The following is a 13901-nucleotide window of genomic DNA, read 5'->3' as shown; positions in this document are numbered from 1 at the left end:
AATTTATGTATTATTAAAAGGAATATTAAACTACTTCTAAGAAAATAATTATACCAATTATTTTAATATTTTATAAACCAGGAAATTGAATTATAAGTATTTTAACATCTACTGGAACAATTTTGCCTACATTTTATTAGGAATTGCTGAAGGCAGGAAACTGGCTGTTAGTAAAAGTTAAAGCAGGTCCTGAGGCTGAGACATTGTGAATAGATATTGGGGTGTAAGGCCTTAGGTTAAGTAAAGAAATAAAAACAGTGACCACTGATGCAATATAATCCCCTCCCCTTGCTTGAAAGGTGTCTGTGAAGGAGAGAGAGTTATTAGAGGTGAAGAGAAATTGTAGCATGTTCTAGTACATTCTGCATAAGATCATTACGGGTGGATGTGGGTATAATCTTAAAATCATAGAATTGTATTCATAAGAAGATAATTTAAATTACTGACCAGGAAATACGTATAATTTACTTTTTGTGGTGAGCGTTATGTCCGATTGGACAAATACAATACTTTCTTTATGTCTCTGGAACCATCTGGATAAGTGTGGCAGTGAAACACTCTTGCTCTTTGTGATAGTCACTGTTTCTGTAGTCTTTACTACCTGCCCACTAGGAGAGGTCTTTATTTTTAAAAATTGTTTATTGGTAAAATTTAGATATACATAATGGTCACATTCATCATAGGGAATTTGTAACTGTATATGATAAATCTTGATTCCTCTTTTTTTCCCAAACCCCTCTTTTCCCTTCAACCCCTCTTCTCCTGCTTATTTACAAATCTTTGTTTTCATTTTATCCTACCTTTATTGTTTTTTTCTTTTCTCTGCCTTCCTTTCCCCGTCTCTAGTTCCTTTTTCCTTTTGAACAATTTCTTCCAATTTCATAATATCTATTGTATATTTTGGTCCTTACTTAGTCTTTCCATTTCATAGCCGCCATTTTATTTCAAAGAGACATCTTTATTAATATGCCAGATCCTTGGACCAATCAGCCTGAGAATTAAGCCTCACTCCTCACAACCTCTAGTTCTTAGGGATATTTTAAACTCACAATTTGATGTCTTACCTTGCCCTTTTGTTGTCTTTAGTGGGATTTTGGTATGAGGAAAGGCTGAGGTCACAATGATAAACCCATCGCTTTCTCCTGTTTGGCTGAGGTAAACTGGTTTTAAAGAAATTCCTTTTTAGGAGCCACTTTCTAAATTTTATATAATTCTTTTAAAGGATCTTAAACATTTTAAATTTCAATTTAACAATGCCATCAAAGTACATTCTTTTTAGGTCTTAAAGATTTATTGTTGTGAAATTCTTATCACGTTACATATAACAAGATGCAGATTTTAATCTTTTATTTTCTTTCTATATATAACTTTAGAGGTGTTCGATAGTAACTTCCTAATATCATTACTAATATTAGTTAAGGTATAGCACATGTTCAGTATACCTTATCCAAAATGTTGGAAACCAGAAGTGGTTTAGAGTTTGGAGTTGCTTGGACCTTGGAATATCTGAATGAAATGTACACATTGAGCATTTCTATTTTTTAAAAACAGTCTCACTGTTTAGTCCAGGCTGATTTTGAACTCACTGTGTATCCCAGGCTGGCCTCAAACTCATGGCAATCTTTCTACCTTAGCTTCCCAAATACTGGGAACACACTGAACATTTCTGAAAATCCAAAATCCAAAAATGCTCCTAAATCTAAAACTGTTTGAAAACTTTCAGGTATTGGAGCATTTTAGATTTCAAATTCTTTGGAAGAGGGATGCTCAGCCTATATCTGTGATGCCCTGGCACAGAGCCATTTCATTTGTATTTATTCCATGTCAGTTCTGAACTTCTGTCTACCAGCCTGCTGGGCTGCTATATCAAGGTAAGTGCCTTTTGACTGTGCTTAGAAGCATTTTTCAAAAAGCTTTATTTTCTCTGTCCACCCTACTGTGAATGATCTTGATTCATTTGATTTGCACAGAGTGGTATTTTAGGAAAAAGGTTTCTAACCTGAGATATGTTCTTCTAGTCGAGACAGATACCTGGCTTGTAGAGGGGGTTGTTTTAGAAGGCAAGCACTGGCCCCTGTGCCAGGGAAGCTGAGGTTTTCTCTGAATGCAGTATCAGAAGCTGTTCACTCAGGAGTGTGAAGACACGTGGGTGAGGGATTAATAAGGATAAAGTTCTGGGGAGAGTTTGGTTTGACAGAAACGTCAGAGTGGAAAGACAAAATGGATGAGGTTTGTGTGAGATGAGTGGAGGCAAACATTTGTTTTCTTACAAAACGATGAATTTGTGTGTGCGATGGCTCAAAGAACAGGAGCTGGGTCAGAGCAAAGGTCTCTGGGAAGTAAAGCCTTGGGAAGACAGCAAACACTTTGAAATGGAGGAGTTGGATTTCAGCTTCACTTTTGCTTGTGTGTGTGTGTGTGTGTGTGTGTGTGTGTGTGATTTTGGTCATTACTTCAAGGCGTGCATTTTTAAAAGGAGCACAGGAATATCTCTGTGGTGGGCTTCACGTGAAGACCAAGGGCTTGGCATGAGGTAGGTGCTCAGCCAACTCCAACTTCATTCTTCCTGTTATGTCAACAATTTCATCCACAGAGTGTTATAGTGTGCACACGTTGGGAAACTTCTGTCTATTCTGCATGCTTGGCTTTCTGGTACCACTGTGCCTCAGTAAATGCCTTCTGTGTATTTCTGAGTCTCAAGTAACACTCTGCTCCCATTATCCAGTAAAAGCTCCGTCAGTGCTTCCACATCAAGTTACCAGAAGTCTGGTTGTTTACTGACTGCTGTCAAAACCGTCCCAACTTGTGTTTAGTCTCCTCACGGCCACAGTGTCCATCCAGTGGAATGCAGGGGAGTAGGCGTTGCATGGGATATCAGCCTTTACTATTGGACATAGTAGAGTGTGGAGATAGGGCAAAGGAACCCAAGAATATAAGCTGTCATCTGCTTTTGAGACCCACCTTTTGTTATTTCTCCTTTTCACCTAGAAAATGGAATGCAGAACATGATATGTTTGAAGATGTTTTTGCTGTTTGGTTCAAAGAAGTAGCTTACACTTGCTTCTAAGTAGCTTGTTAATCTAGAATGAAGCAGATTTCTACCTCAGAAAACCAAGCCCAGAAAGGCTGGAGATGGTGAGTGTTTATAAAAAGCACTGTGGACATAATGGAAGGATTTTATAAGGAGGTCTGGGGAAGGGAGGTGTTTTGATATGGCTATTGGAGGCAATGTGGGTTGGAAATAAATCACGTTCCCCCACTTGGATGAGAGAACAGTCTGTTAAATATTTAGAGGATTTCCTTCACATTTAGGGCATGTTTGTAATGGCAAAGTCTTTTTTTAAGCTATCAGTAACTTGAGGTCAAATTTGGCCTAGTAGATGGTATGTCCAAGGAACAGGTGTATTGTTGGGTCTTTTCTTGACTATATTTGTTTTCAAGTTTTAAGTTTCTTGTATTGCTTGGAAAGAAGACTAGAAAACTGCGTGTTTGAAAGCTATGGACAGTCTATGCTCTAACTCAGCTCTAGCTTCCCATAAGTGGGGAGGGGGAGTTAGTGAGATAGTTTTACTCTTTCTTGTTTCTCTTTGGTAATTATTTCACTTTTATAAAATGGAAGAAGAGAACTGAGTCTGAATAATTTACAGTGAATAACTATAGCGCACAGTGAATAATTATCAGGACAAAATCTGAGTGACCAGAAAACTAGCAGAACATAAGGGATGACACTGCAATACCTGTGAGTGTCATTTGCAATCTTCTAGAAATCTGAGGATCCTTCTGAGTGCCAACAAATTACAGTTGGCTGGTAAGTCCTGAAAACCGAGCTCGCACACAGAAGCTTCCGTGTGTCACACTCCAGTTTCTCTAATCCTGCACTTAATCCCTCCTATAATCTCCTCTTCATTTGCTTCATGGCTAGGTTATACTTTCAGGAAAAGTGCCTCATGCAAGGTTAGTGTGGAAGAGATTTGCTGTGTTCACTAAACCCCTATTTCTTCTGGGGCACTCATCTAAAATATCTTTCCCAGCCACCAACTTCTAGGTGGTACTGTGAGGTGCTGCTGGTGGAAATGACACAGGGCTCTTGAGGGTGAAAAGGTGCTGTTCTCTTCAATGTACCTTCTTTCCTCCCCATTCTTTGCAGGTGGGTGATGCCAAAGTAAACTCACAGTGAAGACCGAGTAAGACACACGTAGCACAAGAGAGGCTCAAATCCCTGAGTCACCATGGGAAGAGACTCAGCCAATCAAGGCTTTGAACTTTGCACAGTGAGAGAAAAATGTCTATTGTGTCAGGTTACTTGGAATGAGGGGTTGTGACTTAGAGCAGTGCGTTTATCTTGCCTCGTACATTAAGCCACGCATGCCGTTCTCTTTGTGAACATTCATTATTCATCAGTTCATCTTTAAAGCAGGTGACTCATAGTTCACTTAACATGAGGAAAGTTGTGAAACTATTTGATTGTTAGGAATCACAAAGCCCCTTTTGTTCCTGGGTGCTTGATTTAGTTTCTTCTGAGATTGCTGGATTAGTCAGTAGTTGTGGAAGCCACTGTATGAGGTTCAGCATAATCCATCTTGGCAGGAAGGAAATGAGGTAGCTTAGATTTTCATTTCAGGTACTGTGATGTCCAGCGTTTTGTGCTCTGCTGACAGGTACAGCATAAAGGGTTTATTGTCAGCGATGGCGAACATGTTGAAGTTTATGAATTTTTAAAGTTTTGTTTGAAATAATTACAGACTGAGAAAATTGCAAAAAAATGTACAGAAAATTTCCATGGGCCCCACCTCACCTTTCCCCGCGTTGACATTTTGTTCAATTATAAAACAAAGTCAAAATTGCAAAATTGACATTGGGCACAATCTACAGAACTAATTTAATTTTGCCAGTTAAGCATGCACTCTTTTTTTCTGTGTTGGGGTTACATGGGTTTCAATTATATGTAGCTTCAAGAAACTACCATTCATGATCAAGATGCAGTGTTGTGCTATCCCAAAAGACTTTCTCATGTTAATCCTTTATAGTTACACCTGCAACCTAACACCTACCCCCAGCTCTTAATATGCCCTTTATCTCTCTTTGTGATTTTGAGAATATTGCATATAATTGGAATCAAAGTATTCGATATTTTGGGACTGACTTTTGCCATTCAGCATCCTTCCCTTGAGTCTGTAATAGTCAGGGTTCTTCAGGTAAACAGAACAGATATAAGAAGAGATAGAATGAAAGATTTATTGTGAGTGACTGGCTCATGTTATTTCAGATGCCGAGAAACCCCACAGTCTGCTGCGTGTAAGGAGGAGCCTAGGGAAAGCTGGTGGTGTAGTTCTAACTCAAACGGGATGGTCTGAGAACCACTGAAGTGGGTGGCAAAAGTCTGAGACTGAATCTAAAGATCCAAAATCAAGAAGCCTCAGTGCCCAAGCACAGAAGGAAATGAGTGCCTCACATCAAGCAGAGATAAAGAATTCACCCTTTTCTGTCTTTTTGTTATTCAGGTCCTTGTCAGATTAGCTGTCTTTTCACACCAGTGAGAGATGAATCCTCTTTACTTATCTACCAATTCAAGTACTAATCTTCCAGAACTACATCATGGATGCTCCCAGAAATAATGTTTTCCTTTTATCTTTTTATCAATCTATGCATTCCTCAGCCCAGGCCAGTTAAGACTTAAAATTAACCATTAAAATTTCAGGCATTGCCACTTTGAACCCATAAACTTCTCCTTAAACCAATAATATTCTCCAAATAAAGACAATAAGGCCATAATTCTACCTAATAGGATACAATTATCCTGTGTACAACAAAAATACACTTAACTCTTCCCCACAAAGAATGCTATAATGTTTTAGTGATGATTATATTTTATCTTGATAGCCTATTAAATACATTTTATTATGTAAAATTAAAATACTGTTATAAAGTAAAAATACATCTTTTGAGTACATACACAAAAATGAGAGAAACCAAAAATATTCATCAAAACAAGGGGTTCTCATGTCCTTGTTTCTGTGAGAGGCCATGAGGTCATAGTCTATGGATAGTCTGTATTCCCTATGCCTTCTGCAAGCACCTCAGCTGGTCACAGTTATTTATTGGGTGGAGTAATCCTAACTTGCATTCATGGAGGGCCTGGCCATTAACAAACCTCTCTGTTTGGGTTGTTATATTTTCCCAATGTCTTTAATCACAGGGTATGGTATTACTAACAGATGTGCTAACAGATCTCTTATATTCCAGAAAGATTCTTCATTACCCCATTGTAGAATTACAGTTCAATCTCTCCTGTGTAATTTGGATCAATAATGCCAGATAACAGTATAACTCCCTTCTTTTCCTGTTGACTTAGAGGTCAACCAAAGGGACAAGGTGGCAGTCTTATCTGCAACTTCAGTGGAATCATGTATCTCTTGGCGGAAGCATTTGTCCCTCTGGTACTAAGACCCCTAGGCCAGTGGAACATACAGTTGAAGGAACAGGAAGCAAACATTCTGGTACTAGAGAATGATGCCACCCCCACTTCCACCTCTTGGTTCCTGGACCCTTGAGTCCCAGCTGTGAGAGACAGTGCTATATACTGGATGCTGATTCAGAGCATGTACCACCTCTTGATGAACCTGATCCCAGCCCTACAAAGGATTGCCATCTAGCTAAGTCTTTGAAAGGCCATTCTACTGTTCTATAGAGCAGCTGCTTCAGGATGATAAGGACCACACTAAAATCCATGAACTCTGAGCATGGCCCAGTGTGGCAGTCCTATTGCTATGAAGTAAGTTCCTTGGTCAGGGGGGCAATGCTGTGTGGAATATCATGATGCTAGATAAGCCATTCTGTAAGTTCACGGATGAGCATTTTGGCAGAGGCATTGCATGAAGGAAGGCAAATCCATATTCAGAGTAAATAACTGTTCTAATCAATATGAAATGCTGCCTGTTTTATGATGCAAATTTATCATCAGCTTGCTGAGTGATTACTCCAAGATGTGGGAGAGTTTTTAGAATTTTGGAGTACATCTGACATCTGTGCCATCATCCACAGATAACTACTCTACTTTTGAGCTAAGCAAACAGATCTTGACCCATTCGTGGATGTTGGTAGATACTGAATACTTGACCATTGGCTGCCAAATTATCAAGTGACCTGGGCAGGTCATCAGGCACTGAGTGTTGTCTGACCCACTAAGCCATGAGGTTGGGCATGCACAGTGTATTGTATCATCAAATGGAAGTAGTATACAGATAATCGGGCCTGAGCATCTATGGTTCCAAACAGAAGTCTTATTTTCCCCCAGGCACTGCACCTGCACAGTGGGCTGGACCTGTTGCAGATCTTTCTTCTGTTCTAGACCCTACTCAAAACTTGGGATTGTCCTAGTCACTCTGTCAATGGTCCAGAGCAACTCCCAAAAAAGGAATATGGTGGATCCAAAATCCAAAGAGGTCCATCAGGAACTGTACCTTTTTCCTGGCTGTTTGAGGAATTTGATTTCTTGTTTGTGGTAAGGAAACTTAAAATCTATTCTTTTAGCAATTCCCAAGGATGAAATTCATTCTTTTTTTATTTTAAAGAGAGTAATAAATGAGAAACAAAGAAATAGAACAGTAGCAGCATACCAGTATCACAAACATAAACAAATCAAAGCAAGAACATTCAAAGGGATATAGTCTCAAGACAAAATAATACAAATCAGCAGTAGTTGTTACATTACATATTGCTATCCTCAACTACATTGCTCAGATTACCAGATGTAAGAACAAAAGATTGCTCCAACCTTTATAAGGAATAAGAAAATAATACTTTGATAAAACAGTAGAGATAATACAGAGTTTCACTAGACAAGATGGTAGGAGTTCACCACTGTAATTCCATTGCATATTGTTACCTTCAGATCAGTTGCTCAGACCACCAGACAGAAGCATGCACAATTGATCAGAACATAAAAAATTGTAATCATTAACTGTTCATTTTAATACACCATCAGACATCAGCAATACAGTTATTGCAGCTATTCATATATATATTTATATTTTGTGTTCCTTCTTTCTTTTTTCATTCTTATTAACTACTCATCATGTTGCATAATGGATCTCTGTCTTGGTTACTTTCCTCTTGCGGCTGGGACAAAATACTTAACACCCAAAATTAAGAAAGGAAAGGTTTATTTAGCTCATGGTTTGTGGAAGTTTCAGTCTATAATCAGCTGGCTCCAGTGCAGGGTGGCACATGACACAGGGGCTACACTTCAAGGCAGCAGAAGACAGCAAAGTAACACCAGCAAAAGGTGGGGAGAGTGAACTTCTTTTCCTCCCTTATATTTAAGCAGGCTTTCCCCCTTGACCAGGGCCGGTGTAGCCCTCACATCATCTCTGTGCCCTGCTCTTGTACAGGCTGAGGGTGTTTACAAAGTGAGGACACTGGCCCCCTGCTGAATCACTTAGTTAAACTTCTAAACTTCTCAAGTTGACACAATAAACTGACCATTACAGCATCCTGGAGCTTAAATAGCCACCCAAGGGCATGTCCCCACACCCCAGGATGTACAGTTGCTGAGTTACTTAGGTAAGTTTTTAAACCTCTCAAATTGACACAAGGTATCAACCATTACAGTCTCTTAAACCTATTCCTCCTAACTGAAGTTTCCTATTATCTGACCAATACCACCCAACCCTCACAAGTTCCTTTACCCACTCTACCGTCTGGTAATCACCATTCTTTTTTCTGTTCCTGTCAGCTGATCTTTTTAGACTCTATCTACATGTGAGCTCATATGGTATTTGTTTCTCTGTGCCTGGCATATCTCATTTAACACAATGTCTTCCAAGTTCATCTTTGTTCTTACAAATGATAGGATATTCTTATTTTTACAGGCCAAATAATATTATATTATGCATATCACATATGTACCATACCATGTATGTACCACATGTTCTTTACCCATTGATCCATTGAAGGAGAGACAGGAGGGGTCCCGAACCAATAGCCTTGTTGTCTGGGCAGAGTACAGAGAACAAAGGAGGAAGTCTTCCCTTGTTCTTCTTTGGAGGAGCTCAGGTCTTTACCATTGCCTTTGGACAGGCATCTCCAGTTCCTTCAGGCTTTCGCATAGACCCTTTAGCCTTCTGACCTGGCCTCACATGGACTCTGCAGTGAGCTCCAGGCCCACAACCTTTGATGTGATCCTCTGGCCCTCCAGCAGGCAGAGGGCCTTTTGTGTTATTTCACCTCTGATTCTTCAGGCAGCCATTGTAAGCCTGCCTTGTAAATCCTTTATATTTTATATTAAACCAGCTCCTTAGTGAACCCTAACAGATACAGAATGTTAACCTATTATCAAGTATATATTTTTACAAACATTTTCTGCAAGTCTTTAGTTTGTCTCATTCTGTTGATTGGTTCTTTTCCTGAACAAAAATATTTTACTTTTTAATATTTAATTTATAATCCCATTGTCTATTTTGCTTTTTGTTACCTGTGCTTTTGGGATCCTAGCCCAAAAATTCTTGCTCAGATCAAAGTCATAATGTTTCCCCCTATGTTTTCTCATAGTAGTTTTACAGTTTTCAGTCTTTTAAGTCTTTAGCTATTTTGAGTTGATTTTTGTATATGGATAAGGGTTCATTTCTTTCTTCTGCATATAGATATCCAATTTTCCCAAAAACATTTTTTGAAGAGACTTTCCTTTCTCCATCATGTGCTTTGGCATTTTTATCAAAAATCAACTAAGTGTGAATGTATGGATTTATTTCTAGGCTTTCTGTTTTGCTTCATTAGTCTGTGTATCTGTTTTTATGCCAGAAGCATAAAATGTTTTGTGGTATAGTTTTGTGGTGCATTTTGAAATCAGGTAGTGTGATGTCTCAAGCCTTGCCTTTTTACTTGAGCTATTCAGGTCTTATGTGAATTCATGAAAATCATAGAATTTTTTTTCCATGAAAAATATCATTTGAGTTGTGATAGAAATTGCATCAAATCTGTAGATCACTTTGGGTAGTATGGACATCTTAATAATGTTAATCATTTCAATCCATAAACATGGGATATCTTTCCACCTAATTTTATCTTCTTTTAATTCTTTTCATCAATGCTTTATAGTTTTACAGATCTTTCACCTCCTTAGGTAAATTTATTTTTATGAATTTTATTGCTTTTATAGCTATTACAAATGGAATTATTTTCTTAATCTCTTTTTTGGATACTGATGTGTATTAAAGTGATGCAAATTGTATAGTAATTTTTGTGTCCTACAACTTTACTGAATTTATTGGTTCTTATAGTTTTTTGAGTCTTTAGCTTTATACATATATAAGATCATATTATCTGGAAACAAGGACATTTTACTTCCTTTATGATTTGAATGCTCATTATTTTTTTCTGTTTGCTAATTGCTTTAGCTAGGACCTCTGTCGAAGGGAACTAATAAGAGCAGGAATATTTGTTATGTTCCCAAATTTGAAGAAAATGTTTAACTTTTCACTACTGAATATGATGTCATCTGTGAGCTTGGTATATGCACTTTATTGTGTTATTTTTTGTTTTTTGGTTTTTTTTCTGGTATCTGGAATTGAACTCACCACCTTGTGCTTGCCAGGCAGGGGCTGTGCCTCTGAGCTAAATCCCCAGCCTGCGCTTTATTGTGTTAAGCTGCATTTTTTTCCATACCTAATTTGTTAAAACCTTTTAATTGTGATAGAATATTGAGTTTTGTCAAATGTTTTTCTGGCACCTATTATATTGAGATGATGATGGATTTTATCCTTTATTCTGTTAATGTGGTATATATCTCACATTATAAAATTTGCATACGTTCAAATATTCTTGTATCACAGAGATATATACTTCTTGAGCATAGAGGCTGACCCCTTTGGCATGCTATTGAATTCAATTTGCTAGTATCATTTGAGGATTTTTACATTTATATTTCAGTGGAGGTATTGGTTTTCAAAAGACCTCTGAATTTCAGTCAGATTTATTTCCCACCATCTGACACATGAATGTCTCATCAATAGTCTAGAATGGCTACTATTTTTGATTACTAGGTTAGATCAGCAAAAAGTCATCAACTGGATTGAGCAATGTGATGTCTTCTGGCAGGGAAAGGCAATCAAGATTGTAGAATACAAAGTCAGCACATATAAAATGGTAACTTTTTTTGGTACCAGGAATCGAACTCAGGAGCTTGTGCTTACCAGATAGTTGCTTTGCTACTGAGGTATATCTCCAGCAACAGTAAATTTTTGTGTACCCATAAAGAACTGGCTGAAAGGGAAATTAAAAACCAATAACATTTACAATAGACACATGTACACACAGTGCCTAGAAATAAATTTAACCAAGTAAGTGAAAGATCTCTTCAATGAAAACTATAAAACATGATGAAAGAAATTACAGCACACACACACACACACACACACACACAATTAAAGACATTCTATGCTTAACACTGTATGAATTAATATTGGTAAATATCACATTACCTGAAACAATCTACAGATTCAATGTAATTGCCATCAAAACACCAATGATATTCTTCATAGTCATAGAAGAAAGTTTCAAAACCCGTGTAGAATCACAAATGACTCAAATAACAAAATCAGTCCTGAGTAAAATGAACAAAGTTGGAGGCACCATACCTGATTTCAAAATAACTATGAAGTTATAGTAACTAAAACAGTATGCTATTGGCCTAAAAACCAACACATACAAAGTTGGAACAAAACATAAATTAATGTATTTATACCTAACTGATTTTTTTGACAAAGCTGACATCTATTGGAGAAAAAAATTGTCTTTTCAACAAGTGATATTGGGAAAACTGGGCATTCATATGCACAAAAATGAAACTAGAGTCATACCTCACGCTATACACAAAAATCAACTCAATATTGATCTAGGACCTAAATGTAAATCCTGAAACTATGAAATCCCTACAAGTTAACATAGGTTAAACCCTTTAATATATTAGTAGAGGCAAGTATTATTTGTGTAAGATCCCTAAAGCACAGGTAACAAAAGTAAATCTAAATGAATGAGATTGTGTCAAACCAAAAACAAAATTCTGCAGAGAAATAAGTGAAGAGACAGTCTAAATAGGAGAAAATGCCTGTAAACTATCCATCTATAAAAGGGCTAATATCCAGAATATATAAGAAATTCAGACAACTGAACAGCAACCCTTCCTAATACTCTTTTGTCTAAAATTGAGCAAAAGGCTGGGTGTGGTGATACACGCCTGTAGTCCCAGAACTCGTGAAGCTGAGGCAGGAGGACTGCCACAAGTTCAAGGCCAGCCCAGGCTACATAGTGGGGCCAGCCTAAACTGCTTAGCAAGACCCTGTCTCAAACATCAACAACAGCAACAAATGGGCAAAGGATCTGAGTAGATATTTCTTAGAAGAATACAAACAAATGCTCAACAAAAGCTTGAAAAAATGCTGAACAACCCTCATAATTGGGGAAATGCAAATCAAAATTACACCAACATATCGTTTTTATCCCACTTAGAATAGATATTGTCATTAAGAAAAAAAAAAAAAAACAAGTAACAGCAGGGGTGTGGAAAAAGAGAACTCATATGCTACTGGTGGTAATGTAACTTTGTATAACCATTCTGGAAAATGGTATGAAGCTTCCTCAAAAATCTGAAAATCAAACTGCCCTTTAATCCAGCCATTTTGTTATTGAGTATATACTAAAAAATAAATCATTATGTGAAATATATACTTGTACACTCATGTTCATTGCAGTATTATTCACAATAACAAAGATACAGAATCATTTGAGATGTCTACTGGTGAACAAAAGTCCCCAAGAAGTACCCAGAACAACAATGGGATATTATTCAGTCATAAAACCATGAGAATCTGTTATTTTTATGTGGACAGAACTGGAGGATGTTATGTTAAAAAAAACCCACACTACATGTTCTCATTCATGTTTTGGAAGACAAATACATAGACTGCATAGAAGTAGAGTAGAATAGAATATACCAGAGGACAGGAAGAACAGGAAGGTGGAAGGGTAAGAGAAGTTGGACAATGGGTACCAAAGAAGACTTAGGTAGGAGAATTTAGTTCTGACCTTCTACAGCATACTAGTGTGACTGTAGTCCATGGCAGTCATCTTATACATTTCAAAATAACTGGAGAAAAAGAGTTTCAAGTTTCTTAACACATTGAAATGATAATATTAAAGGAGAAGGAAATGCCAGTTACCCTGATTTGTTCATTGCACATCATATATTTGTGCTGAATTATAATACCGTACTCCCTAAATCAGTGCAAATATGTCAACCAAAAGTAAGAATAAAGTGTCACTGAATACTAAATTACAATACAGGGTTGGTGATTTTCTGTGCATCCAAGTAAGCCAGCAAAATGTACTTCTGGCCTTGATAACTTACAACAAACTACTTCTGTGGCGCTTTAGGGAGAGGGATGGAGATAAGGACATTCATTTGTTGAATAGCAGCTGCATAGCCAACACCATGAGAGATATTCATTTGTTCAAGAAATGAAACCAGCCTCAGCAATTGGGGTGACTCTGGCTAAGCTTCTGATCATACACTGTCATGGTCTAAGACTCAGCTGATTTCTCTAGGGGTCCCACAGGAGAGGCAAAGGGACGTGAGACCCACTGCTTCTGTGTCTTTCAAGCCCTCAGTGGTGGTACTGATTGCTGAAAATGGTCTAGTAATGTGGTATTTCTTCGGAGTTACTATGTTTCTAGGTTGTGGAGTTCCAATAGTGTCTAATAGTGGCCTTTTCCACCCAAACAGCTTTACTCCACAGCTTAGGAAAACAGTTCCAGGGGTCTTGGAGCTCTAAGTAGATTTACTCTGATTATGCTTTTTGGAACTGGGAAAATGGCCACAGGATGAGCTTAGAGACCTTTTGGACCCA

At 37.7% G+C, this 13901-nt stretch overlaps 1 long non-coding RNA gene across 2 annotated transcripts in view; it reads left to right on the top strand.

Moving 5' to 3' along the window:
• Nucleotides 1-2904: 2904 nt before the first annotated feature.
• LOC106148911 overlaps nt 2905-13901 on the top strand; it is a 28798-nt gene continuing 17801 nt past the window's right edge. For both annotated transcript variants that reach the window (XR_001234666.1, XR_001234667.1), the window contains exon 1: nt 2905-3135. This is a non-coding gene — a long non-coding RNA (uncharacterized LOC106148911). The remainder of the gene's footprint in view (nt 3136-13901) is intronic.

The sequence above is a fragment of the Chinchilla lanigera genome, unplaced genomic scaffold (assembly GCF_000276665.1).
Source record: "Chinchilla lanigera isolate Chin_1 unplaced genomic scaffold, ChiLan1.0 scaffold00031, whole genome shotgun sequence".
Taxonomy (NCBI): domain Eukaryota; kingdom Metazoa; phylum Chordata; class Mammalia; order Rodentia; family Chinchillidae; genus Chinchilla; species Chinchilla lanigera.
Note: the sequence above shows the minus strand (reverse complement) of the source record. Positions and strands in the feature narration are given on the sequence as shown.